Below are 16,429 nucleotides of genomic sequence, written 5' to 3' on the forward strand. Positions count from 1 at the left end.
ACCTTTATGTGAATCATATGCTCACTCAGTTGGTCTAAATGTATCATAAATTAAAGTAACCAAAAATGTATTTTTATAAACAGCTAATATAATCACATAAGTACTGAGAGTATTGAGTATAATGATATGTATAATGATATGTAATGCAATATAATTTTTCACATTAGCAAATTTTCATGTGGATATAATTCACTTTAAATCAAGTAGTATTATTTTGCCAGCTAAACATTGACCCATAACATTTTTTTTTTTAAATTTTCGATTTGTTTTCTGAATATGTTACTTGTTTCTGATTTGTGTTTTATCTGCATCAAGAATTTCCTACCTATTGGCTGGATGACGTGGACTGATTGTGTCCCTCCCAAAATCCCTGTGTTGAAACCTTAGCTGTTTATCTGACTGTTCAGAGATAGGGACTGTGTAGATATGCAAGATTAAAAGAGGAAGCAAGAATGCCTTGATAAAAAGAAGGGTCAGCACATTTTCTCTCACTCTGTCTGCCTGCCAAGTGAGAAAAGGTAGCAGTCTGCAGACCCAGAAGAGTGTCTTCACAAGAACTGAACTGGCCAGCAACTCATATGGGGCTCCTCAGTCTCTACAGTGGTGACAAAATAACTCTCTATCTTTTTTTAGCTACTTAGTGTGTGGTGCTTTGTTATAGCAACCTGAGGAGATTAATTCAGCAAGTTACTGTCACTCTAAAGTACAAAGTGAAATTATGGCTATATTCATGCAGACATCATCTGATATTAGATGAGAGTATACTAGGTGCCAGTCACAGAGAGCAAAGGATTCACAATCAGCTCTGACAGACGCAAATCTGGAGTAGGGGACAAGTGTCTCTTGTTTATATAAATAAGCACATTATTTACTTTCAAAATAAATGATGCATTTCTTTGAAATTCTAAATTACATTTTATAATTTTTATATATATATATTTTCTTATTTTCATCTACTTGAAAGGCATTGCAAGAGAAAGAGAGAGACAGGGAGAGAGAGACAGTGAGAGAGAGAGAGAGAAATAGAAAAAGATAAGCAGAGAGAGAGAGATGAGAGCTGTTTTACTCCCCAATTTCTCACAAAAGCCAGTGCTGGGTTAGGCTGAAGCCAAGGACCTAAATCTCCCATGCAGGTCTTCTAAGTGCAGTACAGAAATCCAATTACGGTGCCTTCATCTGCTACCTCTCAAGATGGACTAGCACTGAGCAGTAGGTATAAAGTGGATCAGTTGGGATTCAAACACGCACTCGCACATGGGATATGGACTTCCCATGTGCCAACTTAACCCTCTGCATCATCATGCCTCCCCGTTCATGCATTTTGACCCAGAAATTCTACTTATAAGAATTTGTCTTCAGAATATAATAGATGTTCACAAAGATTTTGCTAAAGAAATCTCAAAGAGAAGCTTTTAATAGTAAAAGACCAAAATAATAGAAATGTCCAAAATCAGAGACTGATTAATTACATCTGGTAATCTATACAGCAAAATTCTGTAAAGCTATTAAGAATGAAATAGTTGATGAAAATAACATTAAACAATTATCAATGTCTTTCACTATTTCTTTTACATTTTTATGCTAATTCATACATCAAGAGTAAACCATCAAACTACCTGAACTTGTTGATAAGCAAAGTTGATATTAGATGTCTTCAGCACCTTTTAGATAATAAATGGAGGTTTTTATTGGTGTACCAGTTTCATGTGGCTGTTTCAATAAACTAGAACAAATCAGGTGGCTTAAAATACTCATGTAACAGTACAAATTATCTCCATTCTTAAGAGTAGAAGTTCCAAACCAGTATCACTGGGGTGAAATCAAGGTGTCAGCAGGACTGCGCTCCATCTTGAAGACCTAGAAGTGTATCCTTTACTTTGCTCTTCCAGCTTTTAGTAAAGCTGGCAGTATTCCATAACTTGTTGTGTCACTCCAATCTCTGTCTCCATGGTCACATTCTTCTATGTCTGTTGATTTCCCTCAGCCCCTTCTCATAAAGATACCTATGATTGTATTTAGGAACCATTAAAATGCCACAGGATAGTGTCTCCATCTCAGGACACTGTGTACTCAGTGTTCTTGTTGCCTTGTAAGGAGACATCCATTGACTTCAGGGATAGAGCATGGGTACCTTCCTAGAGGGGAGGTGGGGCGAAGCATTATTTACCTCCTACAACTGGCTGTTGCCTTACCCTTCATTACTGGAATGCTCCATGTGTGACCACTTAAAAGCCATAGTTCCAACTAAAAAGACTTCCTGTGCTCAGAGTAATGGCTGACCTTCTCTCCCAATAAGGTCCTTCCCAGTGTAGCATATATAGAGCACTGAAAGAGGGGCTTCATATTGACCCAATGGTTATTATCTCACTGAATTGGAGAAGAATTGTTATTTAAGGATATAATGTACCGCAATTACAGTGTCAACATGTTTACAGTAGCAATGGAACAGAGAAAAGTAGAAAAATATGGAAATTATATTCATGTGATTTCCTGAGGTAAGCTCATGGCCATATCACTCTCAAATCACATTTTGTGAATGACAAATTTGTTTGTAGATAACTGTGATTTAAAAATGTTTAGTTCTCTCACATATATTATTGAGAATTAGACCACATAATTGTTTTCTGTTGAAGATTGCCATTGTGACTAGACATATCTAAGACACTGATAAAAATGTATTCACTTTGCCTCTTTTATCACAGAGCTTTATACTCTTAAACAATTATAAAAGTATAATTACTTTGGTGGTTTTTCCCTGAATGCCTGTGACTTTCTACTCTTGAAGTGCCAGTTTAATGGTCTGAGATATATTTGAAACACATCAATCTCTTAGTGAAATCTAACACCATTTCTCCTAAAATATTGCTGTCAGTATGATGTTTGTTCTCCTTTCTCCTTTTTTTTAAGTCACTACAACTCCCATTGATTCACGGTTTGCTAAAATTTTAACAGGTGTTGAATCCTCAAAATCCTGGAAAATTTGATCCATCAGGAATATTTCTTATCCAATACTCTTATAAAGATTTATTTATTTATTTTAAAGGCAGAGTTACAGACACACACACACACACACACACACAGAGAGAGAGAGAGAGAGAGAGAGGAAGAGAGAGAGAGAGAGAAAGAGACATCGATCCTCCAAATGTTGGTTCACTCACAAAATGTCCTCAGTGGTCAGAGCTGAGCCAGTCAGAAGCCAGGAGCCAGGAGCCTTCTCTGGGTCTCCCATGTGGGTATGGGGGCCATTCTTTGCTGCTTTCCCAAGTGCATTAGCAGGGAGTTTTATTGAAATTGGAGCAGCCAGGATTTGAATGAGCACCCATATGGGATGCTGGCACTGTAGGTGGCAGCTTTACCCTCTATGCCGCAGTACTGGCCCCTCTTATCCAGTTCTTACAGGTCTAACATCTCTGAATAAGTAGGAGTCCTTCTGGTGTCCTAGCCTCTGCACACTGAGCAGAGGTACCGTGGCAATTACACCATCAACAACTATGAACACTCTAATTGTTCCTACATGCTTCCTTAGTGCAATCATTCCATTATTAAACCATTATTTATTAGCTAGTAGAAATCTTTGTTTATCAGGCAGAATAAAATCAACTGTATAAAGCGACATGTTCTAGGGAGTTTGATTTTTTTATCAGAATAAACAATGGAATATTCACAAGATTATTCTTAGTGTAGACTGTCAGAATAAAACTCAAACCAAATCTTCTTTGTTAGATTGATTATTTGTAGTAACTCACTACAAAAAATAGTTTTAAGCAAATAAAATCAGTCAATTTAAATTAATCATTAACTTAATTAAAATATAAATTGTATGGATTAACAGATCAATCTCTAATTTCTTTCTGCATAAACTTGATCATATCCATACATGAAGAATTTACAGTTATTTATTAGCTTTGGAATTAACAACCATCAGTTTTCCCATTGAGTAATATTCAATCTTTATCATCTCACTAGTTTCGCAAGAGAGTTCAAATATTTAAAAGCATGCACTTATTTCAGGGAAATAAGCATGAATAATATGTGGAACACAAATCAATGTGTGCACCAGTTTGCAAAAGTAAAGCCATTCCACTAATGACAGTGAAGATGGATCAGCAACCAAAAGTTATGTCCAGCCTTCTAGTGCCACAGCCCCAAAAAGCAGGGTAAATTCCTCTAGGTCATAAATGTTTCCCAGGACTAACATGGATTTTCCATCTGCTGTATATATGCACTTCTACTTATAAATGTGCCTAAAGTAACAAAAGCAATTTATTCCATGTCATCATTTTATAACAGAGGTAAACTGAGCCTCAGTGCTGTTGAATAGCCTGTTGAAGGACAACTGCTAACTAGAAGCAAGGCTTGGGTGAAAAATTACAACTACTAGTGATGCAAATTTCTTTATGATTCTGTCTTTCTATATTATATGTTATTTCAACATTATCTCCAGTCACCATTCAGCAAAATATGATAACTAAGTAAATATTCTTAGTATAACAATGTCATAACTATTGGCAAACTACGTAGTATATATTTATGAAGATACATATTTAAAATGTTAAAAAAGATGAGGTGGCTCAAATACATTTCTTTGGCAAGTATTAGAAATTATAATTATGTTCATAAATAAAACAAACAGATCTTAATGATTTACAGATAGCATTTGCCAATCAAACAACTTAGTTTCTTTCTAATTGACCTTTACCTTGAGATCAGTACTTCTTCAATCTCTCCCTACTGGTTTGAGTGCTCAGTCACACAAAGAACTAGAAGGCCAAAAGCAAAGACTAAACTCTCAGCATATGCCAGATGCTACCAGAATATGATATTCAATCTTGATAAAAAATGGGCATTAGAAAGTTCATAGATGTTCCATAATTTATTCAACTGAACAAAAACATAAAGGTCATTAGCTCTATATATCCAAATTATCCTCTGCTTTCGATTGTCAAGTTCATCTAGGATGTTGGTAAGAAACAAAAGTGTTCTCCTTTGAAGGGGCTTAAAATTATTTTGATGTTTCTTTGCATTTTAAGGTCAGGGAAATGTTGCACTTCAATTCTAAAGTGTAATCCTTTCAACAGTTATATCCCAGCTGCCAGCTACACATTCCTGGAAAGTTTTCTTAAATTATAATATATGTTTAAGGCTATGAGTATTTTCAACTCTTTCTTTGACATTTTAATTTTGAGATAGTAGTAGATTTATACTGACATGTAGTGATAAAGAATAATACATAAATTCCTTGTAGCCTTTCCTTAGTTCCCCTAGTTGTGACATGATTGTAAGTGCAGTAATATCACCCAATAAACTCATGCTGGTACAACCCATCAGTTTCATTCAGATTTCATCAGGATTACATGCAATCCTGTGTGTACATATTTAGCTGTGTTATTTAGTTGTGTTACCTTTTCACAGGCGTAGATACATACAACAGTTTCAACAACACAACATCCCTTGTGCTGCCCTTTTATAACCATGCACCTCATCTTAACCCTGAATAACCAAAAATCTGTTCTCTATCCCCAGAGTTTTGTTATTTAAGAATGTTTTATTAAAGAAAATATAAATTTCTAGCGTTGGTTTTATTTCACCCAGCATCATTCCCATATTCCGCTTAACTGGCTGTGGGTACTGAAAGTGTGTGTCACTTTATGCTGGGCAATATCCTGTGGTATGAGTGTGACAGTTTGTTTAACCATTCACCCACTAGGGACATGTGTCACTTGTATTTATCCTGATAGTCATTAAAACATAAGGAAGACTTAACCAAGGCTTTAAATCAGGGGTCATATAACAGGATACATACATGGAATGTTTATGAAAACGCATATCAAAATGTTGAAAATCAGGATGCAGTAGCTAATTTGGATTTTGTTGGCAAGCATTTAACTCCAAATACAGTAAAGAGAGTTAGGAATTAACAGCCAAAGAGCCTGGTGAATGCAATAAATGAATGGAAAATTACCAAGACCAGATATTCAGGGTAAGGGAAATTTTGATAAATTGACTATAAACAAAACTCTTCCCTAAGATAGACCAGGGGAATCAATCAAGGTGATAGATTCTCTTTAGAGTTTAACACACTTCATAAATATTGTCTTGTAGTGAATTACCAAAGATCATTTTTTTTTATTTTTTATTTTTTTTAAACTTTTATTTAATGAATATAAATTTCCAAAGTACAGCTTATGGATTACAATGGCTTCCCCCCCATAACGTCCTTACCACCCGCAACCCTCCCCTTTCCCACCCCCTCTCCCCTTCCATTCACATCAAGATTCATTTTCGTTTCTCTTTATATACAGAAGATCAGTTTAGCATACATTAAGTAAAGATTTCAATAGTTTGCTCCCACAGAGAAAAATAAAGTGAAAAATACTGTTTGAGTACTAGTTATAGCATTAAATCTCAACGTATAGCACACTAAGGACAAAGATCCTACATGAGGAGTAAGTGCACAGTGACTCCTGTTGTGGACTTAACAAATTGACACTCTTGTTTATGGCATCAGTAATCACCCTAGGCTCTTGTCTGAGCTGCCAACGCTATAGAAGCCCCCTGAGTTCACTGACTCTGATAATTTTTAGACAAGACCATGGTCAAATTGGAAGTTCTTTCCTCCCTTCAGAGAAAGGTACCTCCTTCTTTGATGACCCGTTCTTTCCACCTCACTCACAGAGATCTTTCATTTAGGTTTTTTTTTTTTTTTTTTTTTTTTTTTTTTAGAGTGTCTTGGCTTTCCATGCCTGAACTACTCTCATGGGCTTTTCAGCCAGATCCCCATGCCTTAAGGGTTGATTCTGAGGCCAGAGTGCTGTTTAGGACATCTGCCATTCTGTGGGTCTGCTGTGTATCTCACTTCCCATGTTGGATCATTCTCTCCCTTTTTTATTCTATCAGCTAGTATTTGCAGACACTATTCTTGTTTATGTGATCCCTTTGGTCCTAGGTCCTATCATTATGATCAATTGTGAACAGAAATTGATCGCCGTGACTAGTGAGATGGCATTGGTACATGCCACCTTGATGGGATTGAATTAGAATCCCCTGGCATGTTTCTAACTCTACCGTTTGAGGTAAGTCAGCTTGAGCATGTGCCAAATTGCACATCTCTTCCCTCTCTTATTCCCACTCTTATATTTAACAGTGATCACTTTTCAGTTAAGTTTCAGCACTTAAGAAGAATTGTGTATTGATTACAGTATTCAACCAAAAGTATTAAGTAGAACAAACAAAAAAAAATATTAAGAGGGATAACATATCAAGTTGCTCATCAACAGTCAGGGTGAGGGCTGATCAAGTCACCGTTTCTCATAGTGTTCATTTCACTTTAACAGGTTTCCTTTTTGGTGCTCAGTTAGTTGTCACCTATCAAGGAGAACAAGTAGTACTTGTCCCTTTGGGATTGGCTTATTTCACTCAGCATAATGTTTTCCAAATTCCTAACAGGGATCACTTTTCAGTTAAAATTTAAACACCTAAGAATAATTGTGTGTTAATTACAGAGTTCAACCAACGGTACTAGAAAAAAAAGTACTAAAATGGATAAAGTATTACATTGTACATCAACCGTCAGGAAAAGAGCTGATCAAGTCACTGTTTCTCATAGTGTCCATTTCATTTCAACAAGTTTCCCCTTTGGTGCTCAGTTATTTGTCGCTGATCAGGGAGAACATATGATATTTGTCCCTTTGGGACTGGCTTAATTCACTCAGCATGATGTTTTCCAAATTCCTCCATCTTGTTGCAAATGACCGGGTTTCGTTGTTTTTGACTGCTGTATAGTATTCTATAGAGTACATGTCCCATAATTTCTTTATCCAGTCTACTGTTGATGGGCATTTGGGTTGGTTCCAGGTCTGGAAAAAATGATGCTGAAATTCATATGGAGACACAGGAGACCTCGAATAGCTAAAGCAATCTTGTACAACAAAAACAAAGCCGGAGGCATCACAATACCAGATTTCAGGACATACTACAGGGCAGTTGTAATCAAAACAGCATGGTACTGGTACAGAAACAGATGAATAGACCAATGGAACAGAATAGAAACACCAGAAATCAATCCAAACATCTACAGCCAACTTATATTTGATCAAGGATCCAAAACCAATCCCTGGAGTAAGGACAGTCTATTCAATAAATGGTGCTGGGAAAATTGGATTTCCATGTGCAGAAGCATGAAGCAAGACCCCTACCCTTCACTTTACACAAAAATTCACTCAATATGGATTAAAGACCTAAATCTACGACCTGACACCATCAAATTATTAGAGAGCATTGGAAAAACCCTGCAAGATATAGGTACCGGCAATGACTTCTTGGAAAAGACCCCAGAAGCACAGGCAGTCAAAGCCAAAATTAACATTTGGGATTGCATCAGATTGAGAAGTTTCTGTACTGCAGAAGAAACAGTCAGGAAAGTGAAGAGGCAATGGACAGAATGGGAAAATGTATTTGCAAACTATGCAACTGATATAGGGTTGATAACCAGAATCTACAAAGAAATCAAGAAACTCCACAACATCAAAACCAACAACCCACTTAAGAGATGGGCCAAGGACCTCAACAGACATTTTTCAAAGGAGGAAATCCAAATGGCCAACAGATACATGAAAAAATGTTCAAGATCACTAGCAATCAGGGAAATGCAAATCAAAACCACAGTGAGGTTTCACCTCACCCCAGTTAGAATGGCTCACATTCAGAAATCTACCAACAATAGATGCTGGAGAGGATGTGGGGAAAAAGGGACACTAACCCACTGTTGGTGGGAATGCAAATTGGTTAAGCCACTATGGAAGTCAGTTTGGAGATTCCTCAGGAACCTGAAGATAACCCTACCATTCGACCCAGCCATCCCACTCCTTGGAATTTACCCAAAGGAAATGAAATTGGCAAACAAACAAGCTGTCTGCACATTAATGTTTATTGCAGCTCAATATAGAATAGCTAAGACCTAAGATCATTTTAACTCATAGTCCTATCTTATAAAATTAAATATTTATTTATCAGACAACTCAACTATTGCACTCTTGATATTTTTCTCAGATAATCAAAAATTTGTGTTCACAAGAAATCATGCACATTCACATTCAAAATAGCTTTATCAATAAATAACTGATAGTTAAGTTTATGTTAGCTTGACTGGGGATTCCCAGATAACTGGTAGAACATTTCTATGGGTTTCTGTGAGAGTATCGCTAAGATGAGCATTTATATAGTAAAGAAGATCCACTCTCACTAATATGGGGAGGAATTGCCTAAGCTATAAGGAAGCTTGTATAGAACACAAAGGCAAAGAAGGAGCATCCTTCTCTCACCTCCTCTCCTCGTCCTGTTTCCCCTCCTCCTCTCCCTCACCCTCCCAGTTGAGAACAGGACTCAGAGGAACCCAATCAGAGTGTGATCTAGAAGACAGTCTTTGTGAAGTTTTCCTCACAATCATTGCACTCTGTTCTTCATTTTGAGACTATGAAAGATGGACAGCCATTCTTATTCTACTTCATGAGTAATTATTTGAAGGAATGAGGCAGCTGTCTCTAGTTTCTGTTATTCTATTGCTCTTTTAATCATGCAGAAAATGTCAGGGCAATAATTAGGCTTACAGTGCTTATTTTGCTTCCTAGTTAATAGGTGGTCAGGATATGGTGAACGTTAACAGTAGTGCTTATGAGGACTGGAGTCTCCACACTTTGTGATTACAATGAGGATACATTTTAAAAAGCAGGTTGGTAGAGGAGTACCTCAGTAGGTATATTCAGCTGCATGTGAGCATTAAACTTGGAACTCATCTGCAACAGAAATTCAAGAAGAAGGGGTTGGCATTGTAATTCAGTGAGATAAGCTATCACCTGTAACACAACTATCCCATAGGGGTACCAGTTCTAATCCTGGATGCTCCATTTCCATTCCACCTCTTACTAAGTGCCTGGGAAAGCAGCAGAAGATGGCCCAGGTACTTGGATCCCTACCATACACCTGGGAGACTTGGCGGGAGTTCCAGACTTTTAGTTTCAGCCTGGCCCAGTCCTGGACATTGTGGCCATTAGGGGAGTGAACCAGTGATTGGAAGATCTCTTTCTCTTGTTTGCCCACTCTCTTGCTCTCCCACTTTCTCAACCTCCCCTCCCATAATTCTGCCTTTCAAATGAATAAAAATTTAAATCTTGAAAAAAAATTCAGGAGTTACACAATGATCTGGGTCCAAAAGAATGCTTCCTTACTCCTTGCTCAGAGAGGAATAAATAAAAAATATTGCAATACATAAACCTGAGGTCTCACCAAAAAAAAAAAATAGAAAAAAGCAATATTTACCTGAATATATAAGAAAACACATTATAAAATATTTGTCACAGAAATCAGAACAGATAGAAAGTATTTTGACTTCTTCAATAGGATACAAAAATTATGTTCCCAAGAAATGAATCCAAATTGTCAGTTAGTATTGAGATGAGAAAAACAGCATGAGACAGGACAAGAGCAGCATGAGAGACAAAGACTACAGGATGCCACACTGAGGATCTCAGTTACCTGCAAAGATCTGCAATGGTACTGAAATGCCGATTTCATGAAATCCACATCAACTATGGTAGGAAGCAAAACAGGAAAGGTATAGACACATAAGGAGCAAAGAGGGCAAAAAGCAGAACTTTGGATGCCTTCTCCCGTAACAGCTACCATTCTCTCTTCCACTTCTCCTCTCATGCCCACCACCATCACCATTTCAATCTTATTTCTCCTAATTCATTCACTCACTCCATCTTTATTTTGCTAATTTTAAATCATGAGTACATAATAATATACCCTTATTTCAAGAAAGTGTCTGCCATGTCAATACATATAATCTTCATGAGTGTAACCCTATCTTCCAATCAGAGATACTTAAATGAATTATTGAAGAAGAATAAAATATTATTTCCATCTCAAAATACAAATGTACAGTAAATTATGGATATTATTTTAACATATCTGAAATAGGAAGACTGAAGATCTAATGGAAACACAGACAATCCCTGACTTGAGGTGCTTTGACTAACAGACTTTACAATGGTGCATAAGTGGTACCCATTCAGTAGAAACCATATTTCAAAATTTGATTCTTGATTGATCACCCAAGCTGGCAATATGTGATACAATACCCTCTTGTGACACTGGGTAGCGACAGTTAGCTGCACTTCCCAGTCACCCATAAGATCATAGATACCCTGCGCACTGTGTTGCTGACCTAGAATGTTCAGTAGTTGAATGCATTTTTGACATACAATAGTTTGAACTTCAGAGAGGTTTATCAGAAAGGAACCCTATCTTAACTCAAGGAGCATCTGTAATGCTAAAAATTTAAAAAGTTATAAATATGAATTAATGTTTGTCATAATTAAAATGTAAAAAATATCCCTGAGTCAGGAAGATTTCAAATTATGATATAAAAACCTGACTGAAGATCAAGAATTCATTTAAATCAAATTTTCAAAGACATACTGTTGACATATAAAATATTATGTGAAAAAAACATATATTAATAGAATATATGGAAAAGAAAAGGTAAAAATAAAATGCACCCAAATATTAACAGCAAATTAAAATGATCATCTCTGCATGATACAATTGCTATTCTTAATATATATGTTGAATCTTGTATTCATTCTCAAGAAATTGTAGTTTATATAATTTCATATTTTATATTCTATTTTTCTCTGATCATGAACTAGCTGAAAATATAAATATTATACAAATATTTTTCTAAGTAAAAGAATTTCGGCTCTTGTACCAGTTGACTGCTTGGCTTTGAAGTGCTAATTAGCTTTTGTAAGGATCTATCAATCTCTCTATATCAAAAATGGGTAGAAAACACTTACATATTATTGGCATAAGCAAACTGATCTAAAATATTCTTAACTGAATGTCTGGAATGTTACAGTTAATCAATAATTAAAAGCATGTGCAGGATAGGAAAATAAGAGTGCAATTACGTTAACAGGGAAGATATTTTATTTGAGAAGCTATGTAATCTCAAGACTTGTAGTCTGCATATCAGAGAACATTAGCTTGTGGCAGTTTTAGTTTCAAGACATAATTTTTATAAAAATGCTTTTACTATAAAATTCTTGCATGTTAGCTAAATATTCTTTGTCTCTTGAGGTCTGAGTGGATTGGAACTGTGATTTTTCTTATCAACATTTACAGTCTTATAACTATGTACTTTTTAAATTTATTAGAGAGAGAAAGAGATAGATAGAGAGAGAGAGAGAGAGAGATTTCATCAACTGGCTCATTCCCAAATACCTCCCATGACAAAAGCTGGAACCAGAAAGTCAACCGAAGCCCCTTTCAGTGGATGGAAGAAATCCAATTACTTAAGCCATAATCAAAGCCTTCCAGGGTATGCAGGAAGCAGGAGTCAGGAGCCAGGATTGAGTCCAGGCACTCCAGTATGGGAAGCTGGCACCTTAACCATTAAGCTAAATCTCTACCCCCATAGATGCAATTTAAAAAAAGTAAAAAGATACAGATGAAATTAATTTTAGTAATATATGTTATTTAATCCAATATGTCAAAACATTTATTAATGAGGTATTTATATTTATTTCCAAATCATCTTTACAATTCAATGTGTATCTTACAAAAGATCTTAATACTACATTTGCATCAGAAATACATGTTCATCTATGCAAATTAAATGCACCATTTTTTAATAAATGCAGCATTGTCAGCATTGAGTTAAAGTAGTGCAATAGTGATTACTAGTCCGGGAATGGAAAGAAGGTTGAGCTGTAGCAACATTGGAAAAAGGGCACCCTAACACAGTTAGTTAGAAATAATAGGTCCTGGTGCTCCAAGCACAGTGGGGCAACTATAGATCACAATAATATATGTTATTCTGTGTAAAGCACCAGTGGAGAGGAACTTCTAAGCTCCAGACAGTAGAATGGGTGGGAGATGGAGATCCCGATTGCTTGATTTTAACAAACTTATGCTGTATGCATGTGATGAAACACTGTATTGTGCCCCATAAAAGTATATAAGTACTACATGTTGATAATGACAATATAAATGTAATTTTGAAAAGAGTATTGCAAAAATTGAAAATAAGTCCTACCTTTATATGTATCTACAAAATGTTCTTCAAATTTTTCTTACAGATTTTAATAGCAAACTTACATGATGCTGTTAATTAAAGCTAAAACCTTCTACATATTGATGTACTAAATGATTTAAAATAACTTTTACTGATTTGTATTACGGGAAGTTATAATTTACCTATTAATTCAAGGAGTGGGAGATGGGATGGTTGCGGGTGAGTGGGAGGTTATGGGGGGAAAAGCCACTATAATTCAAAAGTTGTACTTTGGAATCTATTTTTATTAAATAAAAGTTGAAAAAAAGAAGTTTTGTTTTCCTGGGAGTTTTGAAGTTAGCTTGTTCCTCTGCAGTGTGATAATAGAAGAAATAAATCACATTGTCATTTTTTAACGTTTGGATATTAAATGTTTGTCATGTGTTCCTTTACATTAAAGTAAATTTTGTGAAACTCAAAGTATTCAACCAATGCACATTAACAATTAAAACAAGACCATTAAACAAATCATCTGTTTCTATGCTTTCACTGTAAGGCTGACAAAAAACACACCAAACACCTGAGTAAGGGAAAGAATTTACTGGGGGAAACCTGACAGACTGGAGGGAAGGGGCAGAGAAGGAAAAGAGGGAGAAGGAGAGTATAAGAGACAGAGACAGAGATCAGGAGATGGAGAGAAAGAGAGAGAGAACCGGGTGTTCAGGAACAGGTCCTTTTAAAACTTTTCCGGGGGGGGTGGGGTGGGCAGGGAAGTAGGAGCAGTGAATCCCATTAGGATGGGGTGGTTGGGCCATGATGGCTTCCAGCAATGGTGGTGGGAGTCAGGGCATAGGATGTAAATCAGGGTGTAGATTGCACCATAAATAATACTGCACCATTTTACTAACATTCCCCATTTTTGTTTTTTATAAAGCAGGAGTTGTATGGGATTACATTAGTCCCAAAATTCCAGGAGGGGTAGAGGGATGATGATCTGTCTTTAGAGCTACTTCCTGCTGACATGGGGCAATGAGGTACTCTTCGCTGGCATGGGGCGATGTCCCAAGCCGCTTTCTCCTGGATGGGGAGCCAAGTATATCCCTGTAGCAGCAGAAGCATTGGTTGACTGCCTGGTTGCTGAAGGCCTTGGTTCATTCCATTATCACCTTCTGTAAACACTTAAACAGACACAGTAGTATAAAGACAGGGTGCGAATAGAGAGGCCGGAGCTATGCCGATCTGAAGACCCGAAGCCAGGAGCCAGGTGCTTCCTCCTGGTCTCCCATGTAGGTATGATTACAAAAGAATGAGGCCCCAGATGGGCTAGATAGGGTCTAAAACAAAAGAGAGTCATTATTGGAGAACCTGAGAGAGCTGCTGTCTAAACTATGACTAGGGTCTCTGATTGATTGAGAGGCAAATAGAAACTGACTGAAGGGCTTGATAATAATCTGGTGGGATTTAAGGCCTTGTCAGTTATGAGGCCCAGACTTATCTATCTCTTCACATGGGGTACATCCTAGAGGAGGTGTGAACCTCTTGGGAAAGGCACCCTGTTGACTTCCATTACCTAGCTGGCCTGGGAGGAGAGCTGGCCAGGTAAAGGCAGGCTGCATCTTCTGCCTGCAATGTCACTGACCCTACTTGGCAGTACCTTCAGCAGCAGTGGTCACTTTGGAAGCTGGGCTGAGTAAAGGGCTCTTCAGCTTGGAGCCTGCAAGATCTGTGACTCTGACCTAGATGTCCTTCAACTCCAGGAAGTTCCATTTCCAGTGTTCCAACTCTTGGCTGGCAGAGTTGCCAGGGTTCTGCTGAAACCCAGGCTTACCACATTAAAAGCCACTGCAGTAGACTAGCCTGTTGGGTCTGCTTGAGGGCAGATCACTGTAGAGAGCAACCTTTAATTGGCCTGCCACTTATCTTTACATTGCTTTTTTTTTTTTTTTTTTTTTTTGACAGATAGAGTTAGTGAGAGAGAGAGAGACAGAGAAAAAGGTCTTCCTTCCGTTGCTTCCCCACCCAAATGGCCACCATGGCCAGAGCTACACCGATCTGAAGATCTGAAGCCAGGAGCCAGGTGCTTCCTCCTGGTCTTTCATGTAGGTGCAGGGGCCCAAGCACTTGGGCCATTCCTCCACTGCCTTCCTGGGGCACAGCAGAGAGCTGGACTGGAAGAGGAGCAACCAGGACTAGAACCCGGTGCCCATATGGGTTGCCGGTGCTGCAGGTGGAGGATTAACCAGGTAAGCCACGGCACTGGCCCTTTGACATTGCTTTTGATACTTAGCTTTCTTTTACTCCTGGTTTTTTTAAAGCAGGTTATAGGATGCAAGTCAAGGGGGTGCTCAGGTCCCATCTCTAATCTTTGCAGCCTAAACTAGAAGTCTATAGTCCTAGGCATGTTCTGATACTGTTTTTTTCCTGAGATAGACAATGTCCATGAGGAAAGCTATGTCCTCACTCAAAACTTTCTCTCTTTTTTTTTGGTCTGAAAGGGAAGTTTTTCCTGTTTACTGTGCCCATGGCAAAGTAAATCTAGCTGTGCTCTCATTTAGGCAATACTATTACAGAAAATGTTAGCCATCCCTTTTATAAGATCTAAAAGTCATCTGGTGCCATGGCTCACTAGGCTAATCCTCCGCCTGCAGTGCCGGCACCCTGGGTTCTAGTCCCAGTTGGGGTGCCAGTTCTGTCCCAGTTGCTCCTCTTCCAGTCCAGCTCTCTGCTGTGGCCCAGGAAGGCAAAGGAGGATGGCCCAAGTGCTTGGGCCCTGCACCCGCATGGGAGACCAGGAGGAAGCACCTGGCTCCTGGTTTTGGATTGGCACAGTGCACCAGCCGTAGCGACCATTTGGGGGGTGAACCAATGGAAGGAAGACCTTTCTCTCTGTCTCTCTCTCTCACTGTCTAACTCTGTCTTTAAAAAAAAAAAAAAGATCTAAAAAATCAAATTGTGTGTCCTGGAGAGTCCTTTAGTATAGTCAGTTTCCTACCTTGAAGAGAAATGAGGGAAAAAGTCAGGCTTAGAATAGAGAAATGAGGGAGCAAGTCTCAGATTGATTGCTGACGATAGCAATATCAAATAAAAACTTAGCAAGCAATTTCAACCATGAGATAACAACTTAGGAAAGCATTTACCAGAAGGTCTAATGCCTTCTATAAATTTTAAGAATATATATATTTGGAAACATCTCTTAAATATCTAACATGGTGTAGCTTGTTTAACCAGCAAACTCAAACACAAACATATGAAAACATTTTTAGTTTCTTTCCACCAGCAAGTTTGAAACATCTGATACAGAGATTCAGGTCACATGAATCCAAATGTATCTTTGATTAATTTTAGCTGTTTAAATTTATGGGCAATCTTTTATCT

The sequence above is a fragment of the Oryctolagus cuniculus genome, chromosome 3 (genome assembly GCF_051225735.1).
Source record: "Oryctolagus cuniculus isolate XC-2025 breed Fujian yellow rabbit chromosome 3, ASM5122573v1, whole genome shotgun sequence".
NCBI classification, from domain to species: domain Eukaryota; kingdom Metazoa; phylum Chordata; class Mammalia; order Lagomorpha; family Leporidae; genus Oryctolagus; species Oryctolagus cuniculus.